The sequence below is a fragment of the Wyeomyia smithii genome, chromosome 1 (genome assembly GCF_029784165.1).
Source record: "Wyeomyia smithii strain HCP4-BCI-WySm-NY-G18 chromosome 1, ASM2978416v1, whole genome shotgun sequence".
In the NCBI taxonomy this organism is placed as follows: domain Eukaryota; kingdom Metazoa; phylum Arthropoda; class Insecta; order Diptera; family Culicidae; genus Wyeomyia; species Wyeomyia smithii.
Genome location: NC_073694.1, coordinates 121,257,467 through 121,279,538, shown reverse-complemented (window position 1 = coordinate 121,279,538; position 22,072 = coordinate 121,257,467).

The window sequence follows — 22,072 nt, the reverse complement described above, 5'->3', positions numbered from 1 at the left end:
TTGTTTTACTGGTCACGAATTAACAATAGATCACAAGGTTCGACTATTCGACCTTGAAGTCGAACAAAAAACGCTATTGTATGATGGAACAAAGCTTATCAGCCGCACTTTATACCAAGAGCTTCGTGTGAAACGTGCGACTCGGTTGATAGCTGAACTCGAACTGGATCAGGTAATAGGTGGCAGGCTTGCATATTTCTAAGTACGATCGTGGTATCGCTGAAATTATTGTTACGAATAAAAATCAGTTCTGTATAGACACTCCAAACGATAGGTCGCAATCTTTTTTAAAAAGGTATCACGGCAACCTCGTTTGTAACTGGCGCCCGAAGTCGGGACCTTTTCTGGCAATAGTATAACTCACATTGTGACAAGCGATTCCCAGCGTTTAAAACGGATAAGTCCGGTTTCAGCACCATCCCCGAACAGGCTCGAGGACTTGCGACTTAATTCTGCGAAGGAGTCCGCCAGGAGAGACACCCAGGCTACCCAACAATTGGTTTTTGGAATCTAACGGCTGCCACCGGCGACGGAAGTATCGTCAAACGAAATCATCCGATCGTTTCCACAGGGTTTACGGAGTCTAATCGCTGCCCCTACAGGAGATGATCCTGCTCCTAGTACTATTGTAAGTAAAAATTATAAAAAACCGATAAAAGTGAAGTAAAAACCCACATAAAGTGTTAGATATTAAGTCTCAGTGAACGTGTTAGATTGTAAGAAAAGTGTTATTCAAAAATTGAGCAATTAGTGCAGCTTTTTGGAAATTTAAAAATGGCAAATGCTAATCCAAATCCAAATCCAAATCCAAACCCAAATCCTACCCCAGAGCCAACTCCAAACAACAGAAGATTTACAATTGATACAAGACTTAATTTCCAAGAACGTGGCAGAATTCCTGCAATAGTTACAGATTTACCCGAATATACGGGAAATCCTCGCAATCTCGCGCAATGGATCCTCGATGTCGAGGATATTTTGGAACTTTTTGATGATGGCAAAGACACTTTTGCCTACCATCTTATAATTAAAACCATCCGCAGAAAAATTAAGAACGAAGCGAGCGACGTGCTCATAACGAATAATATTCCCGTCGAATGGGAAGCCATCAAGGAATGCTTACGATTATATTACGCGGATAAGCGCGATTTGATGACTTTGGACAGTCAATTGAAAAGCATTGGACATCCAAAGCAAAATTTGAATCAATAGAAACATACTATAGCCGAATCACCGAGATGGTGACTCTCATTAGTTCAGCGATAAATTTGAATGATGATTGGCGTGGCCACGAGTCCGCAATAATTAAATTATACAACATGATTGCATTAGACACATTTATTCGAGGGCTGGGAGAACCACTCTCTTTATTCTGTAAAAATTACAGACCGAACAATTTAGCACAAGCATACCATTATTGCGTCGAATACTTGAATCTAAACGCAAGAAATGCACACTTCCATGCACAAGCACCACTTCCATTACCTGCCCCGCGCAGCAATCTTCCCACAACATCTAATTTTCACCTGTTCCCCCGCGTAACTTGCCAAGAAAACCACCTATAGAATCTCAACCAAGACGACCACCGGTCGCATTCCCAGTTCGTAACATGAACCCATTCCATTCGCATCCGCAACCGACACATAATGTTTTTGCTCCCAGAAGAACATTCGTTCATTCACAACCACGGCCAGAGCCGATGGACACAAGTTCAATTCGCACACAACAAATTAACTACGGCAACCGTCCGATTGCACACCGGAGGCAAGCTAGTGAATCAATGCGAGCACACGAACCCAACGCCAAAAGAATGGCAAATATTCTGGAAGAATATGTAGATCCAGGAGAATATAAAAAATGGTATACCGAGCAACTCGAGTTGAGTGAAGAATATTTCAATGACGAAGCTTGCATAGAGCCATTAGAAAATTTAAATTTGAACGATGAGACTTCTATCGAATCAAACACTGAACAAAACGCCGATCAAGTAGAAGAAACAAATTTTTTAGAAACCACTGATTGGGTGACGAATTGGTCTTAACAGAACCAGTGATAAAATCTCTTCCGTACATAGAAGTGCCTACATCGAAAGGATTTATAAAAATGCTTATCGACTGTGGTGCCAATGTAAATGTTATCTCAAAAAAATGGGCTTTTTCTTCCGGAACTCCTATACACTATATACGCGAACAAAATGTGAAAGGTGTCACAGGTAGCGAGAAAATTAGAGAAGGTGTCAAATTGAAAATTTTCCAACCGTTTCAACAAAGAAACTTTAACTTTTTAGTCTTTGATTTCCACCCTTTCTTTGACGGAACAATTGGCACAGAAATTCTTTTCGGGAACAAATTTAACTTAGTAACTGCACGAAAAGCACTAGAAATAGTTTGCGATTCAGGCGAACTAAGAGCCATACCTTTGAAATTTTATAATCCCATACCTCTTTCGAGAAAAATCGTACACAAGGCAAAAATCACGAACATTTTAGATGAAATTAGAATTTCTCACCTCAATGAGAAGGAGCGAAATTCACTGATTCCGACAATTGAAAAAACAAGAGAAGTGTTTCACTGCCCCGACCAAAAGTTAACTTGCACCACCAACGTCGAATGCGAAATCAGAACAATAGACGACATACTGGTATATCAGAAGTCATATCCATATCCCATGGCATACAAATCAGAAGTAGAAAAACAAATTACTAAATTACTCGCCGACGGCATAATAAGACCATCCAGATCAGCGTGGAATTCACCTGTCTGGATCGTACCCAAAAAATTAGATGCCTCTGGAGAAAAGAAGTTTCGATTAGTGATAGACTATCGCAAACTTAACGATAAAACGACATCAGACAAATACCCGATGCCGGAAATTACCAACACTATTGATCAGTTGGGCGGTAGTAAATATTTCACGACTCTTGATCTTGCATCTGGCTTTCACCAGATTAAATTAAAGAGTAGAGATATAGAAAAACAGCATTTTCAGTAAACTATGGCAAATACGAATTTCTACATATGCCATTTGGCCTGAAAAATGCCCCCGCAATATTCCAACGAGCGATTGATGATGCGTTAAGAGAACACATGGGCAAAAGGTGTTTCGTGTACATTGATGATGTCATCGTTATCGGAAAAACGCTTCAAGAGCATTTGACAAATTTAGAAATCGTTCTTAAAACACTACAGAAAGCAAACTTGAAAGTTCAATTGGACAAATCAGAATTTTTACACAGTTCAGTAGAGTATCTCGGCTATATTATCACAGAAAAGGAGTCAAACCCAACATAAAAAAGATCGAAACAATTCAAAAGTATCCTCAGCCTACAAATTTAAAAGAGTTGCGCGGATTTCTCGGAATGATTAGATATTATAGAAGATTTATTAAAGATTTTGCTAAAATAGCGAAACCTTTAACAAAACTCTTAAGAGGAGAGGGAGACAGAAGTGTCAAAACCATTAGACTTGATACCGAGGCAGAAAAATGTTTCGAAAATATGAAACGAATTCTATCCGGTAGTGAAATCCTTACATATCCAGATTTTTCCAAACCTTTCCTTCTCACCACCGACGCTTCCAATTACGCTTTAGGAGCTGTCTTAAGCCAGGAAGAACCCGGGAAGGACAGACCAATACATTTCGCTTCAAGAACTCTGAATAAAGCTGAAGAAGCATACAGTGCCACCGAAAAAGAATTATTAGCAATAGTTTGGGCTTTGAAAACCTTTAGAACATATCTATACGGACAAAAAGTGAAAATTTACTCCGATCATCAACCGCTTACATACAACTTATCATCAAAAACAACCAACCGCAAACTCATGAATTGGAGGAACTTTATCGAAGAGCACGACTACGAAATTATTTATAAACCAGGGAGAAATAACGTCGTTGCCGATGCTCTCAGCCGCATTCAAATTCACTCTTTAACACCGACCCAACACTCTGCTGAAGATGACGATACGAATTATATTATTTCCACGGAAGCCCCGCTAAATGCTTTTCGGTCCAAAATAATTATAGAAAAAAAAAACCACTAACCCCGATACCATCATTACACATCCATTTTATCGCAGAGTGCTAATCAAAAAAACCAGGTTTAATGAACAAATTTTTATTTCCATACTAAAAAAATTCTGTGACCCATCTAAGACTAACGGCCTACACACTTCAGAAGAGATCATGGGACAACTCCAGGAAGTATATAAAAAATATTTCAGTACACCCGGTCTTCTGAAAGTAAGATTCACACAAAATATCCTAACCGACGGGACTGATCCAGATGAACAAGATCAAATCATACAGCGAATACACGAAAGAGCACACCGAGGCAGTGCGGTAAAATTTCTTACTCAATCGAAAATGTACAATGAAAATGAACAGTATGATCACTCTATTTCAAATGAAACAGTTCCCAATCGTCTCGTATTGGTAAACATTCCATTTGAGTAACTGCAATTCAATTTCATTTGAATAGCTGCACGTATTCAATTGCAAATGAGTTACTATGGTGCGTCGCGAAATATTGTAAACAATAAATCACTATCGAAACCAAGAATGAATGTAATGTTTTCAGCCTAAGTACATTGGTCTTGACGACGAAAGTGGAGGAAGGAAAAATTTTTGCTTTTGTTTTCACACATAAATAGACAATTGCATATGAGAATTCGCGTAAGTGCGACATTTAATTCTCTCTCGTTATGCGCGACGAAATGAGAAACGTCGAACATCTCAAAAAGTAGTCATCGGTGCAGTTTACGTTCTACTGTTGACCATTGTGAAGACTGGAGGATCTGGCAGTTATTTATAGTCGAGGGAGATTGCAGATTGATAAATACATACGCTAGAAATTTAAACATGCAGCTCCTGAGCACGTTCAAATCAAATTAATATTTAGTAAGTACTATCTCACTGGATGGTAAAGCAGCCTTCGAAAGACCCAGCGATGCACTAATTCACGAGTGACTTCCTAATCAACAGCAAGGTCATCCGTGGGAATAGCAGCGCAGTGTCATCAGAGGAAGATACTATGTGCCTGTAGTTTTTTATTCAGGCCTTATATTTTGGTTAGTTTCTTCTTTGTTCATGATTTCTGTCGCGTGAATGTGCAACTGGAAATTAAATATTTTATACGCACTTGCGACGTTTGTAATATATCAAAATATGACACCCCTTAAAAATTCACTTAAAAGAGACACCGATACCAAATTACCCGTACGAGATAATACACATTGATATTTTCGAAATTAATGGACAAAATTTCCTTTCGAGCATTGACAAATTTTCTAAATTTGGCAGAATGATACCTATCCAATCACATCATGTTTCTCACGTACGCAAGGCTTTCGAAGATTCCATAATATCAAACATTATCCCATCCATAGTAGTCACCGATAACGAAAGAACATTCTTGTCTCCCGACATAAGAGGTATAATGCTAGACCTCAACATCCGAGCCTACGTGACACCAAGCAATAAATCTGAAGTGAATGGACAGGTTGAAAGGTTTCATTCTACGGTAACAGAAATGCTCCGCATCGGAAAAACCCTTCACCCAGAATATTCCTGTAGAAGGCTAATGGCCATCGTAATAGAAAAATATAATAACACCATCCACTCCACCACGAAAAAAACGTCTAAACAAATCCTTTTTGGAATATCCAATAATCCCATATCCCCCGAAATTATCGACGAAGTAAGAAATAAATCTTACGACGAAGTTATAGGTAAACTTCGAGAAAGGCAAAAAAGGCAACTACAAACACACAACCAAAAGCGGCAGGCAGCACCACAGCTAGCAATAGGCTAGCAAATTTTAGTCAAGGATAAAGTTTTCAAAAGCAAACATGAACCAATATTTAAGAAGCACTTTGTACAAGCCAATAACAGAGTAACAGTCCAAAATCAGCTAAATTCCAAGATACACAAATCAAATGTAAAAAATTTGAATCTACGCGAACCCAATTAACTGTACATCCTCTTCCAGACTCCCAACCATCCTCGCATCCTTACAAATCCACAACCTGAATCAATCCCCGATTGCCACCATAGAAGTAGGACAAGCGAAAATCATCGAAGGTGCCACAAAAATCATCCACAAAATAAACATCAGCGCAATAGAATCCTCTATCTTATCCATAGAAAAATTAATTCTACAAAACAACTTTTCTTCTGACCAGCTAATCGAACACAAATTGAATAAGATCAAAACAAATTTACTACAGATAAAACCCAGACACGAAATAAGACCCAGAAGATGGGATGCTTTAGGTAGAGCCTGGAAATGGCTAGCAGGATCGCCAGACGCTGACGATCTCAGATCAATAGACTATTCCATGAACCAGTTAGTTAGTAACAATAATGAACAGACCACAATTAATACTGATCTTATACAAAAACTAAACGACATTACCGATTCACTTAACAATGTCACTTCCGTTGACGCTCTCAACCACCACAGCCTTTCCACTGAAATAGATCTAATCAGGGTGATCATTAATCTAGATATAATTCAGGACGGAATTGAATCAATTCAGAACGCCATTATGCTATCTAAATTAGACTTAATCAATAACCGAATCTTAAACCCTAGCGAAATCAAAATGATCAGTAGCAGCTTAGAAGATCAGGGAATATCTAGCCATCTCATGGGTGAAGCACTCAACTTTGTGTCGACAGCGTCCATCACCAACGGCGAAGTAATCATGTACATCGTCAGCATCCCGAACTTTAGCAAAACCTCATTCCAACTACGTGGAAGCCATCGTTCACAACGCAGAACAAATAACTATCCCAGGTAAAGTGTATCTAATGAAGAACGAGACACTCTTTCTACAAACAGGACCATGTAAAAATCTCAACTCTTGGACGATCTGCAAAACCACAGACATAAAGGACATTTCGGCAGACTTATGCCTAAGCAAAGTCATTAGAGGCAAGTCAGGAGAATGTTCCTACGAAATAGTGACAAGGCATCTACCAGTACTAGAAATGGGTCCAACGACACTGTTAATTAACGATGCGAATGGAACACTATCCAATACGTGTGGTATCGCTAATAGGTCACTAAGCGGCACGTATCTCATAGCCTACACAAATTGTTCCGTATCTTTGCAGAATTTTTCATTTGCAAACAGCGTTGTCCAAGTTGTGGAACATATAATATTCACACCCACGGTTAATCTAAATATTACCAGACTCCACACATACAAATCTTTCGATATTCAAGAGGTCCACGAGTTACATCTGCAAAACATCAAGAAGCTGGAACACTTAAAGCTGACAGCGATTCACGCCTCATGGTCAACATGGGGAGGAATTTCTTTTACCACATTGGCAATATTAGCTCTGGCATTCTATATTTTTGTTAAATCAAAGCAAAAAGGAACTTCAATCCAAATATCAAATGGAGGAAAAAGTCAACCCGAATCAGCGGCCATACACTATTACAAACCACGGAAGCATTTGTTCGAGGAATTTGCACAATTAGGAGGTTGTTGAACCATGAGGTCCAACGCTTAAAGGGGATGCAGTTACCGTCGGACTCGTCGCGGCACCGCAACACACCTGTGCACCGGACAGCGACACATTTTTTGCAGTCACAGCATATAGATCAGGTAATAGGTTGCAGGCTTGCATATTTCTAAGTGCGATCGTGGGATCGCTGAAATTATTGTTACGAATAAAAATCAGTTCTGTATAGACACTCCAAACGATAGGTCGCAATCTTTTTTAAAAAGGTATCACGGCAACCTCGTTTGTAACTTCCATATTGAGTATTATTTGGTCAAACATATTTGTTACCACTAAAAACATTCACCTGCCAAATATGGTTCCATATAGTTGTTTATTTCACGAGATGTGCAGAAATTTGTGCAGAAACATGTGCTTCCAGAAGAGGGAGGGGCGTCGAACCATTATGGACATATTTTTTACCCTTTAATACATCCACATGCCGAATTCGGTTTAATTTTCTTGGTTTGTTCTTGAGTTGTGCAGAAATTTATGTTTCATTTGTATTGGACCCCTCCTTTCCAGAAAAGGGAGGGGTCTCAAACTATCATTGGAACCTTTGTCGAGACCAAAAACCCCTACATACAAATTTTCACGTCGATCGGTTCGGTAGTTTTCGAGCCTATATGGATCAAACAGACAGACCGGATTTTATATGTATAGGTTACAACATCAATATTTTAGAACCTAAAGAGTGAATATACATTTATTGGATTGAAGCGTTCATGTAAATATATTTTTACAAATAAAATTTTGAATGAGAAAGGCTGGGTCTGACCGCTAGGTGGATTAATTTAGGTTTTTATTTGGGAATTGGTATGTTTAGTTATACAGGTCGGACTCGATTATCCGGAGTATCAAAAAAAAATATTTCGGATAATCGAGTTTTCTGGATAAGCGAATCACAGAAAAAAAAATAAAATTTGCCAATCACGAACATAAAATTAATATTTCTTTTTTTTTACTTTTATTATGCAGTGGCATAAACAGAAATTATTTCTGAGGTGAAAATTATTGAGGAGAAAAAAAAATAATTTGGACATTGATTATTTTCACTTAATTTGAACATGTCTCAAACATTCCGGAAGTGACATAACTGGTAATAAATATGCTAGAACAGCGGTTCTCAACCTTTTTTTGTCCGCGTACCCCATGGCGATATTTTTCAAACCAATTGTACCCCCTGGCATGGAATGTTTTCGCAAAGTGGGAGAGAGTATTGGTAGATCATTGTGTGGTAGTCTAGTTTAAGATAATTTCTGGCCTCTGAGCGTCATTCTGGTTGAAGAAACACCTATACTGAATGTTATTCGATCATTTTCGGCTGTTTCCCAGGAATGGAAGTCGCCAACCTAGAATCCAAAATGGGGTCTGTGGTCGATTTCAGCTGCTGTGTATCATTATAGATCTGTAAATACCCGATCAGAAAGAAATGTAACAGAGGCTGTTAGTTTGTTATGTGAAAAACCTTTCGGGTTGTGTTTCAATGTTGATCCCGTTAGGTGTTAAAATAATCTACCAATATCAAACCCATATCCAACTTTGTTACTAACGTATCAGCTTTCTATCAAAATTAGATAGCACATAGAACAGTATAATAACAACCATTGTTATAAACAAGAGGTTTTGATAGAGACGAAAAAATTGTTGGATTTGTTTCAGAACAACTCCATTTCATGATTTGTTATTATAACTCATTCAGATTCAATTTTGTTATCAAAAGCTAATGGGAAAAAAAACAAAATCGTATCAAAATATGTTATTTGTATCTGCCGTTGATAGAATTTTGCAAATTTTTAGTTATGCTCTTCTGATCGGGAAGCAGAGAGCATTCAACCGCTGTTCAAATATTGTTGACCTCAGCCAGGTTTTCTCCCGACGTAATGCGCTGAGCGAGCGTTCAATCGTGCATGTTTCCATGGTAGAGCAAGTGCAATTTTAACTGCTTCCTCAGTCGCAGGGAAGAAAGAACGGGCTTTAGCTAGCAGGTCTATAAGATCCAACTCTTCCAAGTTCTAACGGTCTGCTCTCATACTGCTGCAATGTTTATACAAAACTTCCACCTCAAAACAAAATTGTCAATTTTATAAAAAATCACGAAATTTTCGGTTTTGCGCTTGAACTCTTTCAATGACATGCGTATTACGTTAGCGGGATGTAGCAAGGACAAGGCGTAGGCAGGTGCGCTATCTTCATCGAACCGTGTTTCCAATGAGGTTACAAGAGAATCAAGGTAAGTGTTCGGATAGTTTGTTTCGGTACACAGATTTTTGCAGCGAACACTTTTTACTGTGTAGCTCAAAGCTAAAATTGAATTGTATTGATTTTAAGAAAATAAGCATTACATGGTATTTCACTTACATTTAGTCTTTTCCCGTTCTTATCTAAACTTTCCGAACTAGTAATTTTCCAGGTGGCGCAAATACATTCGAGCGTGCGCAAATCTATCGTTCATGTATAGCAAATTAATTATTTTACATTTGAGGTTTCAAAATGGCGAAATTTGTATTAAAATTATACCTTTTTTATTTTTAACAAGTGGAAACGTTAAACGGCATCCAATGCACTTGCCAATCGAACAACAGCAAATTCAAATAATTTCCAAGGAACTTAATTTAACTCAATAATCTTATGTTCACTGATTTCTCTCGAACTATTAGCTTTCAATCTTTCGAACTTCAATTATGACTCTTCTATCTACTACTACTTCTTTCGCGCTAAAAAATATACTTTTTCCTTATATCTATCCAGTTTATTTCTCGAATTGATTATGACGTTGGCTTATAGTCCGCCGCAGGGGTGGACCTATCCGCCTGTGCCTGGCGGGATCAATCAGTGGCGCCAGAACAGTAAGGAATTGTCACAGCTCGGTTCCAATACTCCAAGCTAGTTGATGCAGGCGGATTTGCCCGGTACTTTTGCCGCTGCAATATCCTTGGTGGATCAACTGAAAAACCTGTGCAATTCCACGCAACATAGCGCAAGCATTTCAATAAATTATTTTTATCTGGCTGATACTTTACACAGATGTTTCTATGGGCTAGAGATGTCGTTTTGTGCTATTAGAGTTATTGAAAACAAAATTCTGCACCAATGTCAACATTTAGGCGTTGACCCCCCCCCCCTACCCCCCTCTGGCTACGCCTATGGGAGGGAGGGGTCTCAAACTATAATAGGAACCTTTATCGGCACCAAAAACCTCTACATACAAATTTTCACGTCGATCGGTTCTGCGTTTTTATATGTATAGATTACAACATCAATTTTTTATGAGATTCTGTGCCGAACACGCATCAGCATCGGTTGTGCTTCGAAATCGCTCCGATAAATTTCAATACGTGTGTGCAAGTGATGGCATTTTTTGACCGGTGTCTTTTGTCTAGATTGCTGTATCGCAAGGTCAAGCGCCTTTGTGTTACTGTGTCGCTTTGTAGCTGCCTGCTGTCGAACGATTTGGTGGTGAGTGCAGTGCACTCCAACACAAAGGAGAAAAAGAAAGGAAGGTACGTGCTTCTTGTCTGTCCCATCGGCGCGCTAGGTTTAGCGCGATGGATGTAGACCCTCCACCTCCCGCACCTCCATCCTCGAATCCCCTCGACCCTGACCCTCCTGCCCCCCCTCCTAATATTAATTCCTCAGCTACCCCACGTGTCAGATTGTATCCAGATGGATCGACTCTTCCGGTGGCAGTTTACCTCAGGCCTAAAGCGGGGCCAAAATCGAAATCCTTAAACATTCTACAGATTTCGAAAGACCTGACGTCACACTTTAAAGCTGTGACTGAAATTTTAAAAATCAGGCCGAACAAGCTCCGTGTCGTGGTCAATGACCTTAAAGAGGCCAACGATATAGCTTGCTCCGAGCTTTTTACACGGGAATACCGTGTCTATGTACCCGCTAGAGATGTGGAGATCGACGGTGTCGTGACCGATTCGAGTCTGTCCGTCGAGTGTATATTGGAAGATTCTTGCAGTGTTAACGCTGTAAAGTGTATTCACTGCGGCGAAAATCTGCATGAGCTCTCGACATGTGCGGTGTACATGCAGCGCAGGGATAAAATAAAACGGTCTCTCAAAGAGCGTTCAAAGCGTTCCTACGCTGACATGCTGAAGAAGACCGTTACCACTTCTCCCGTTACTTCGAACCCCTTTGATATGTTGTCCTCTGATGAAACCGATTCTGACGATTCACCAGCGGGAACATCTTATGCCGATCCTGGGGAGTCTAGAAAGAGGAAAAAAAAAATTTTGGTGAAATTTTCTGACATTGTGGACTGGATTTTTGAAACTTTCAATGTACCCGATACAATAAAAGATTTTCTTACAGCATTCCTCCCAACAGTTAGAACATTTTTGAAGCAGTTGACTGCTCAATGGCCCCTCCTTGCAACGATCGTATCCTTCGATGCCTAATTCATCTGCTTATGTGAAGGATTCTATCTCTGTCTTACAGTGAAATTGTAGAAGTATTTTACCAAAAATTGATTCGTTTAAAGTTTTGATAAATAAAAACAAATGCGATGCATTTTCCCTTTGTGAAACTTGGCTACCTTCGAATACTGATCTAAACTTCCATGATTTTAATATTATTCGACTTGATCGAGACACCCCATATGGAGGAGTACTTCTAGGGATTAAGAAGTGCTATTCTTTCTATCGTATTAACCTCCCCTCGATTCCAGGCATCGAAGCTGTCGCATGTCAAATGACAATACAAGGTAAAGAGCTTTGTATAGCCTCAATATATATTCCTCCCAGGGCACAGGTTGGGCAACGGCTGCTCTTTGATTTAATAGAACTTCTTCCCTCGCCACGCTTGATTTTGGGAGACTTTAACTCTCATGGCGTGGCTTGGGGCTCCCCTTCTAATGATAACCGCTCCTCTTTAATTTATAACCTTTGCGATAACTTCGACATGACTATTCTAAACAACGGTGAAATAACACGTGTCCCGAAACCTCCAGCGCGCCCAAGCGCTTTGGATCTCTCTTTATGTTCGACGTCGCTACGGTTGGATTGCACATGGAAGGTAATCCTCGATCCTCACGGTAGCGACCATTTGCCTATTCTTATTTCAATTACCAACGGGTCAACTCGCATGCGGCCAATTGACATTCCGTATGACCTCACACGGAATGTTGATTGGAAGTTATACGAGGAAATGGTTTCAGAAGCTGTCGAGTCGATTCAACATCATCCACCACTTTTTTTTTTCTTCATCTATAGTTTATTTGACACGGCACAAATACAATTCAATGTTTAACGGCGCCAATTATATCTGGTAGCTTACTTTCTAAAGTATCTTAAAAACTAAGAGCAAATTTTTTATCCTCGCTGCCGACTACGAGCTGAAACTAAATCTAACTTAAAGCTAGAATATTTTGCATTAAAAGCACATTTTCGTTTTCATTGCCATAGGTAAGCAGCATATTAAATTTGTTCCGCTGCTGGGCCAAGATATTACGGACTGGCATATTGGGTTGTTTCCATCGGGCCTTGAGAGTATCGTGCGGGTCTGATTGCTGTTTCCGGATCCGGGGTCTTAACGTGTTCTTGTCGTTTGGTTGGATGTAGGCGGAAGGGGATAGGACTAAACTGGGGCGTGGATGGATTTCAGGAAAACGTATATAAGGGACATGTAGGATAGGTCACGGCTCGCCAAGACATCACGAACAGGAACAGCCGGCTGCCTACCTTCGGCCTGCAGGGAAGCTATTAATCTAGACCTGGCGTCACGGTGTACAGGGCATGACCAAACAACGTGCTCTATGTCGTGATAACCTTCACCACAGGCACAGATACCACTCTCCCCGAGCCCAACACGACGGAGATGCGCGTCAAATCTATAGTGATTGGACATAAGCCGGGACATCACGCAAATTAAATCCCGACCTACATCCAACACCTTAAACCACGGGTTCGTCGATACCTTGGGGATTATGGAATGTAACCACCTTCCCAGTTCCCCCTTGGTCCAAGAATTTTGCCAACTGATGATCGTATTCTGACGTACAAATGCGAAAAATTCATTAAATGCAATTGGTCTTACATAAATATCACCGTTTGTTGCGCCCACCTTAGCCAAAGAGTCCGCTTGCTCATTACCCGGTATCGAGCAATGAGAAGGGACCCACGCTAAGGTAATCTGAGTAGATTTTTCGGATTAAGCACTCAGATGTTCCCGTATTTTCCCCAGGAAATACGGAGAGTGCTTAACATCTTTCATCGATCGGAGAGCCTCAATGGAACTGAGACTGTCCGTAAAGATGAAATAATGGTCCGTGGGCATTTTTTCGATAATCCCTAGGGTGTACTGAATTGCAGCTAATTCTGCGACGTACACAGAAGCAGGATTATCGAGCTTATGGGAGACGGTTAAATTGTTATTGAAGATACCGAAGCCAGTGGACCCATCAAGAAGTGATCCGTCAGTGTAGTACATATTGTCGCAGTTGATGTTTCGATATTTATTGGAAAAATTTTTAGGGATCTGCTGCACGCGTAAATGATCCGGGATTCCACGAGTTTCTTCTATCATGGATGTATCGAAAAACACAGAAGAATCAGAAGTATTTGATAAGTCGACACGATTTGGAATATTCGAAGAAGGGTTAATATTTTGGGACATGTGATTGAAATACAATGTCATAAAACGGGTTTGAGAATTAAGTTCGATTAACCTTTCAAAATTTTCAATCACGGGACGGTTCAAGACCTCACATTTGATTAGAATACGAGAAGACAGGCTCCAGAAGCGGGTTTTCAATGGTAGTACTCCAGCTAAGATCTCCAAACTCATCGTATGGGTCGATTGCATGCAACCCAAGGCGATACGCAAACAACGATATTGTTTCGCTCCAGTTTGATCAAATGTGTGTTTGCTGCGGAGCGGAAGCAGAAACACCCGTACTCAATGACAGACAATATCGTTGTTTGGTAAAGCCTTATAAGGCCTCCTGGGTGGGCTCCCCACCATTGTCCGGTTATTGTACGAAGAAAATTCACTCTTTGTTGACATTTTTTCATCAGATACCTCACGTGACAACCCCAGGTGCTTTTAGAGTCGAACCAGACACCAAGATATTTGTGTACCAAAACCTGAGAAATCGTTTTACCCATTAATTGTGTTTGAAGCTGAGCAGGTTCATGCTTCCTAGAAAAAACTACTATCTCAGTCTTCTCCGGAGAGAATTCGATACCTAGCTGTAAAGCACAAGCAGACAAATTGTCCAAGGTATCTTGCAATGGTCCTTGCAAATCGGCAGCTTTGGCTCCTGTAACAGAGATTACACTGTCGTCTGCAAGTTGTCTTATCGTGCATGAATTTGCCAGACATTCGTCGATGTCATTTACATAAAAGTTGTAAAGAAGGGGGCTTAAACATGAGCCCTGGGGAAGACCCATGTAGCTAATGCGAAAAGTTGCCAAATCGCCGTGCGTAAAATGCATGTGCTTTTCGGACAACAAATTGTGCAAAAAATTGTTCAAAATTGGAGAAAATTCTTGTCGGTGAAGTTTACCCGAAAGAATGTCAATAGAAACGGAATCAAAAGCCCCCATAATGTCCAAGAATGCAGACGCCATTTGTTCTTTGCGAGCATACGCCAGCTGAATATCTGTTGAAAGCAACGCAAGACAATCATTCGTCCCTTTGGCACGGCGGAAGCCAAATTGAGTATCTGATAGTAGACCATTTGATTCGACCCGATGGTCTAAACGACGGAGTATCATTTTTTCCATCAATTTCCGGATACAGGATAGCATCGCAATCGGCCTATAAGAGTTGTGATCAGAAGCTGGTTTCCCTGGTTTTTGGATGGCGATCACCTTCACTTGCCTCCAATCCTGCGGTACAATGTTTTGCTCCAGGAACTTATTGAACAAGTTCAACAAGCGCCTCTTGGCATTGCCGGGTAGATTCTTCAACAAGTTGAATTTGATTCTATCTAACCCAGGCGCGTTATTGTTACAGGACAGGAGGGCAATTGAAAATTCTGCCATCGTAAAAGGTGATTCTATCGCGTCGTGGCCCGGAGACGCATCGCGAACAATGTTTTGCTCAGGAACAGAGTCCGGACATACTTTCCTGGCAAAATCAAATATCCACCTACTTGAAGACTCCTCGCTTTCGTTGACCGTTACGCGATTCCGCATTCTTCGGGCTGTGTTCCAAAGAGTGCTCATCGATGTCTCCCTCGACGTCACGTTCACGAACCGACGCCAATATCCGCGTTTCTTTGCTTTAGCCATACTTTTAAGCTTGGTATTAAGCTCCGAATACCGTATATAGTCGCCAGGTATACCTTTCTTCTGATAGGCCAAAAACGCGTCGGATCTTTGCGTGTAGACATCGGAGCACTCTTGGTCCCACCACGGAGTGGGAGGCCGTTCTTTGATCGTTACGCCGGGATATTTCTTCGTTTGGGCTTGCAACGCGGCGTCGAGAATCAAGCCCGCGAGGAGGTTGTATTCTTCAGGTGGTGGATGATGTTGAATCGACTCGACCGCTTTTGAAATCATTTCCTCGTATAACTTTCAATCGACATTCCGTGTGAGGTCATACGGAATGTCAATTGGTCGCATGCGAGTCGACCCGTTATTAATTGAAATAAGAATAGGCAAATGGTCGCTACCGTGAGGATCAAGGATTACCTTCCATGTGCAATCCAACCGTAGCGACGACGAACATAAGGATAGATCCAAAGCGCTTGGGCGCGCTGGAGGTTTCGGGATACGTGTCATTTCACCGTTGTTTAATATAGTCATGTCGAAGTCATCGCAAAGGTTATAGATTAAAGAGGAGCGGTTATCATTGTATGGGGAACCCCAAGCCACGCCATGAGAGTTGAAGTCTCCCAAAATCAAACGTGGCGAGGGAAGAAGTTCTATTAAATCAAAGAGCAGCCGTTGCCCAACCTGTGCTCTGGGAGGAATATATATTGAGGCAATACAAAGCTCTTTACCTTGTATTGTCATTTGACATGCGACAACTTCGATGCCTGGAATCGAGGGGAGGTTAATACGATAGAAAGAATAGCACTTTTTAACCCCTAAAAGTACTCCTCCATATGGGGTGTCTCGATCAAGGCGAATAATATTAAAATCATGGAAGTTGAGATCAATATTTGAAGTAAGCCAAGTTTCACAAAGGGAAAATGCATCGCATTTGTTTTTATTTATCAAAACTTTAAACGAATCAATTTTTGGTAAAATACTTCTACAATTCCACTGTAAGACAGAGATAGAATCCTTCATATACGCAGTTGAATTAGGCATCGAAGGATACAATCGCTGCAAGGAGGGGCCATTGGGCAGTCAACTGCTTCAAAAATGTTCTAACTGTTGGGAGGAATGCTGTAAGAAAAATTTTAATTGGATCGGGTATATTGAAATTTTCAAAAATGCCAGTCCACAATGTCAGAAAATTTCACTAATCCAGAGTTTGTTTCATCAACTGGATGTGCAAAAGGAACAACTGGGGTTTTAGATGCTCCTGGCAGTGCTGGGAACTCCTTCTGGGACTTTAAATTTGCAAGCCCAGGAGGAGTTTGCTTCGGTTTTTCCGCAGCACTGTTTGGTTTGTTCGTACTTTTCATTACACTTTGGGAAATCTTAGGACCTTTACGGGGAAGTTTAGGAGAAGAAACATTTTTCCTCTTCCTAGACTCCCCAGGATTGGCATAAGATGTTTCCGCTGATGAATCGTCAGAATCGGTTTCATCGGAGGGCAACAGATCAAAGGGGTTCGATGTTTTGGTAGAAGTGGTCACGGTCTTCTTCAGCATCTCAGCGTACGCTCCTTTGAACGCTCCTTAAGTGACCGCTTGATTTTATCTCTGCGCTGCATGTACACCGGGCATGTGGAGAGCTCATGCTGGTTTTCCCCACAGTGAATACATTTTTCAGCATTAACACTGCAAGAATCTTCCGCATGAGTCTCCCCACACTTGCTACATCGTGCCTTATTGCAGCAGTAGGCGGCTGTGTGGCCTAACTGCTTGCAATTGGTGCAATTCATAACACGGGGTACATACAATCGCACAGGCAGACGAACCCGGTCGATCGAGACGTGGCTAGGGAGTGCAGATCCGGCAAACGTAACGCGAAACGAGTCTGACGGAGTGTAAACTTTTTTACCGCCGACGAGAGACATGGACCGCAATTGCTTACAATCCAAAATCTTCGCCTGTGTTTCGGTATTATTGAAGCAACCGGTTGCGCTTTTTAGGATACACTCGACAGACAGACTCGAATCGGTTATGACACCGTCGATCTCCACGTCTCGTGCGGGTATGTAAACGCGATACTCGCGTGTGAAGAGCTCAGAGCAAGCGATAGCATTGGCCTGTGCCAGATCACTGACCACGACACGGAGCTTGTTAGGTCGGACCTTGGAAATTTCGGTCACGGCCTTGTACCCCTTCGTCAGGTCTTTTGAAATTTGCAGTATGTTTAATCGCTTTGAATTCACTCCTGCCTTTGGACGAAAATAAACAGTATAGCTGCCCTGTTGAGATCCGTCCGGGTAAAGCCTGGGGCGAGGGGGGACTTGAGAATGAACAGGGGAGGGGGTAACAGAAGGGTCAGGGTCAGGGGGGTTCGGGGATGGTGGCACGGGAGGCGAGGGATCTATATCCATCGCGCTAAATGTAGCGCACTAGCGAACTAGCGCCGACAAGAACACGTACCTCTTTACTTCTTCCTTCCAGCAGTGGTTGTCCGATCGTTCGAAGCTGCACCCAAAGCAGCCAGCAGCACCAGTACAGCAGCACCAATACAGCCACCAGCAGTGAGCCGGGTGTGAGATCACTCAGCACAGCGACACGGACTCGACTGTCAACTGATGGCTTTGAATAATACACTCTTTTGTTTGGCTATTCGTACACACGGACCGGATCGTAATAGAACGACCACTTTGCACGTCCGTTTCTGTCGAGTGTTCGACGCGGAATGATCATCCACCACTTGAAGAATACAACCTCTTCGCGGGCTTGATTCTCGACGCCGCGTTGCAAGCCCAAACGAAGAAATATCCCGGCGTAACGATCAAAGAACGGCCTCCCACTCCGTGGTGGGACCAAGAGTGCTCCGATGCCTACACGCAAAGATCCGACGCGTTTTTGGCCTATCAGAAGAAAGGTATACCTGGCGACTATATACGGTATTCGGAGCTTGATACTAAGCTTAAAAGCTTGGCTAAAGCAAAGAAACGCGGATATTGGCGTCGGTTCGTGAACGAGACGTCGAGGGAGACATCGATGAGCACTCTTTGGAACACAGCCCGAAGAATGCGGAATCGCGTAACGGTCAACGAAAGCGAAGAGTCTTCAAGTAGGTGGATATTTGATTTTGCCAGGAAAGTATGTCCGGACTCTGTTCCTGCGCAAAACTTTGTTCGCGATGCGTCTCCGGGCCAAGACGCGATAGAATCACCTTTTACGATGGCAGAATTTTCAATTGCCCTCCTGTCCTGTAACAATAACGCGCCTGGGTTAGATAGAATCAAATTCAACTTGTTGAAGAATCTACCCGGCAATGCCAAGAGGTGCTTGTTGAACTTGTTCAATAAGTTCCTGGAGCAAAATATTGTACCGCAGGATTGGAGGCAAGTGAGGGTGATCGCCATCCAAAAACCGGGAAAACCAGCCTCTGATCACAACTCCTATAGGCCGATTGCAATGCTATCCTGTATCCGGAAATTGATGGAGAAATTGATACTCCGTCGTTTAGATCGCTGGGTCGAATCAAATGGTCTACTATCAGATACTCAATTCGGTTTCCGCCGTGCCAAAGGGACGAATGATTGTCTTGCGTTGCTTTCAACAGATATCCAGCTGGCGTATGCTCGCAAAGAACAAATGGCGTCTGCGATCTTGGACATTATGGGGGCTTTTGATTCCGTTTCTATTGACATTCTTTCGGGCAAACTTCACCGACAAGGATTTTCTCCAATTTTGAACAATTTTTTGCACAATTTGTTGTTCGAAAAGCACATGCATTTTACGCATGGCGATTTGGCAACTTTTCAAATTAGCTACATGGGTCTTCCCCAGGGCTCATGTTTAAGCCCCCTTCTTTACAATTTTTATGTAAATGACATCGACGAATGTCTGGCAAATTCATGCACGATAAAACAACTTGCAGACGACAGCGTGGTTTCTGTTACAGGAGCCAAAGCTGCCGATTTGCAAGGACCATTGCAAGATACCTTGGACAATTTGTCTGCTTGGGCTCTACAGCTAGGTATCGAATTCTCTCCGGAGAAGACTGAGATAGTAGTTTTTTCTAGGAAGCATGAACCTGCTCAGCTCCAGCCACAATTAATGGGTAAAACGATTTCTCAGGTTTTGGTACACAAGTATCTTGGTGTCTGGTTCGACTCTAAAGGCACCTGGTGTTGTCACATTAGGTATCTGATGAAAAAAAGCCAACAAAGAGTGAATTTTCTTCGTACAATAACCGGTTCATGGTGGGGAGCACAACCGGGAGACCTTATAAGGCTTTACCAAACAACGATATTGTCTGTCATTGAGTACGGGTGTTTCTGCTTCCGCTCCGCAGCAAACACACATTTGATCAAACTGGAGCGAATACAATATCGTTGTTTGCGTATCGCCTTAGGTTGCATGCAATCGACCCATACGATGAGTTTGGAGGTCTTAACTGGAACCATTGAAACTTAACTACCATTGAAACTTAACTTAACTACCATCGAAAAACCGCTTCTGGAGCCTGTCTTCTCGTATTCTTATCAAATGTGAGGTCTTAAACCGTCCTGTGATTGAAAATTTTGAAAGGTTAATCGAACTTAATTCTCAAACCCGTTTTATGACATTGTATTTCAATCACATGTCACAAAATATTAACCCTTCTCCGAATATTCCAAATCGTGTCAACTTATTAAATACTTCTGATTCTACTGTGTTTTTCGATACATCCATGATAGAAGAAACTCGTGGAATCCCGGATCATTTACGCGTGCATCCCCAAAATTTTTTCCAATAAATATCGAAACATCAACTGCGACAATATGTTCTACACTGACGGATCACTTATCGATGGGTCCACTGGCTTCGGTATCTTCAATAACAATTTAACCGTCTCCCATAAGCTCGATAATCCTGCTTCTGTGTACGTCGCAGAATTAGCTGCAATTCAGTACACCCTAGGGATCATCGAAAAAATGCCCACGGACCATTATTTCATCTTTACGGATAGTCTCAGTTCCATTGAGGCTCTCCGATCGATGAAAGATGTTAAGCACTCTGTGTGGTTAGTGTGGGTCCCTTCTCACTGCTCGATACCGGGCAATGAGAAAGCGGACACTTTGGCTAAGGTGGGCGCTACAAACGGTGAAATTTATGAAAGGCCAATTGCTTTTAATGAATTTTTTGCATTTGTACGTCAGAATACGATCATCAGTTGGCAAAATTCTTGGACCAGAGGGGAACTGGGAAGGTGGTTACATTCCATTATACCCAAGGTATCGACGAATCCGTGGTTCAAGGGGTTGGATGTAGGTCGAGATTTCATTTGCGTGATGTCTCGACTTATGTCCAATCACTATAGATTTGATGCGCATCTCCGTCGTATTGGGCTCGGGGAAAGTGGTATCTGTGCCTGTGGTGAAGGTTATCACGACATAGAGCACGTTGTTTGGTCATGCCCTGTCCACCGTGACGCCAGGTCTAAATTAGTAGCTTCCCTTCAGGCCGAAAGTAGACGGCCAGCTGTTCCTGTTCGTGATGTCTTGGCGAGCCGTGACATACCCTACATGACCCTTATATACATTTTCCTAAAATCCATCCATGCCCCAGTCTAGTCCCGTTCCCCTCCGTCTACACCCAACAAAACGACAAGAACACGTTTGAACCTTGAGCAGTGGTTTTAGAATCAACAACTGCACCCCACACGAATTCACCAGGACCTGAGAACCCGAGGCCTTCAGTGATATCTTGGCTCAGCGGCACATACCATAGAACACTTGAACACCAGCGAACAACAACAACGAACCATTACCAGCAACTAGCCCCCGCACAATACCTTCAGGACCCGAGAATTACAAGCCCCTCTTCCAGCTCATGACATCGTGGCTCAGCAGAACAAATCTGTACATGCTGCATATTCATAGCCATTCGAAGAGCATCATACGACCATCAAACTACAAAACAGTGATTGAAAAATACATCCTAGTTTTAAGATAGACTTAATTTCAGCTCGTAGTCGGCAGCGAGGATAAAAAATTTGCTTTAAGATTTTAAGTCTTCAGATATAATTGGCGCCGTTAAACATTAAATTGTATTTGTGCCGTGTCAAATAAATGATATGAGAAAAAAAGAAACATCAATTTTTTAGAACCTAAAGAGTGAATATACATATATTAGATTGAAGCGTTCATGTAAATCTATTTTTACAAACAATAAGTTTGAATGAGAAAGGCTGGGTCTGAGCGCTAAGTGGATTAATTTAGGTTTTTTTTTCATTTTGACTAACCCTATTTTTACAAACAACACAAATATACAAATATACAAATACATTTTACTTACCCTGCTTATGATAACC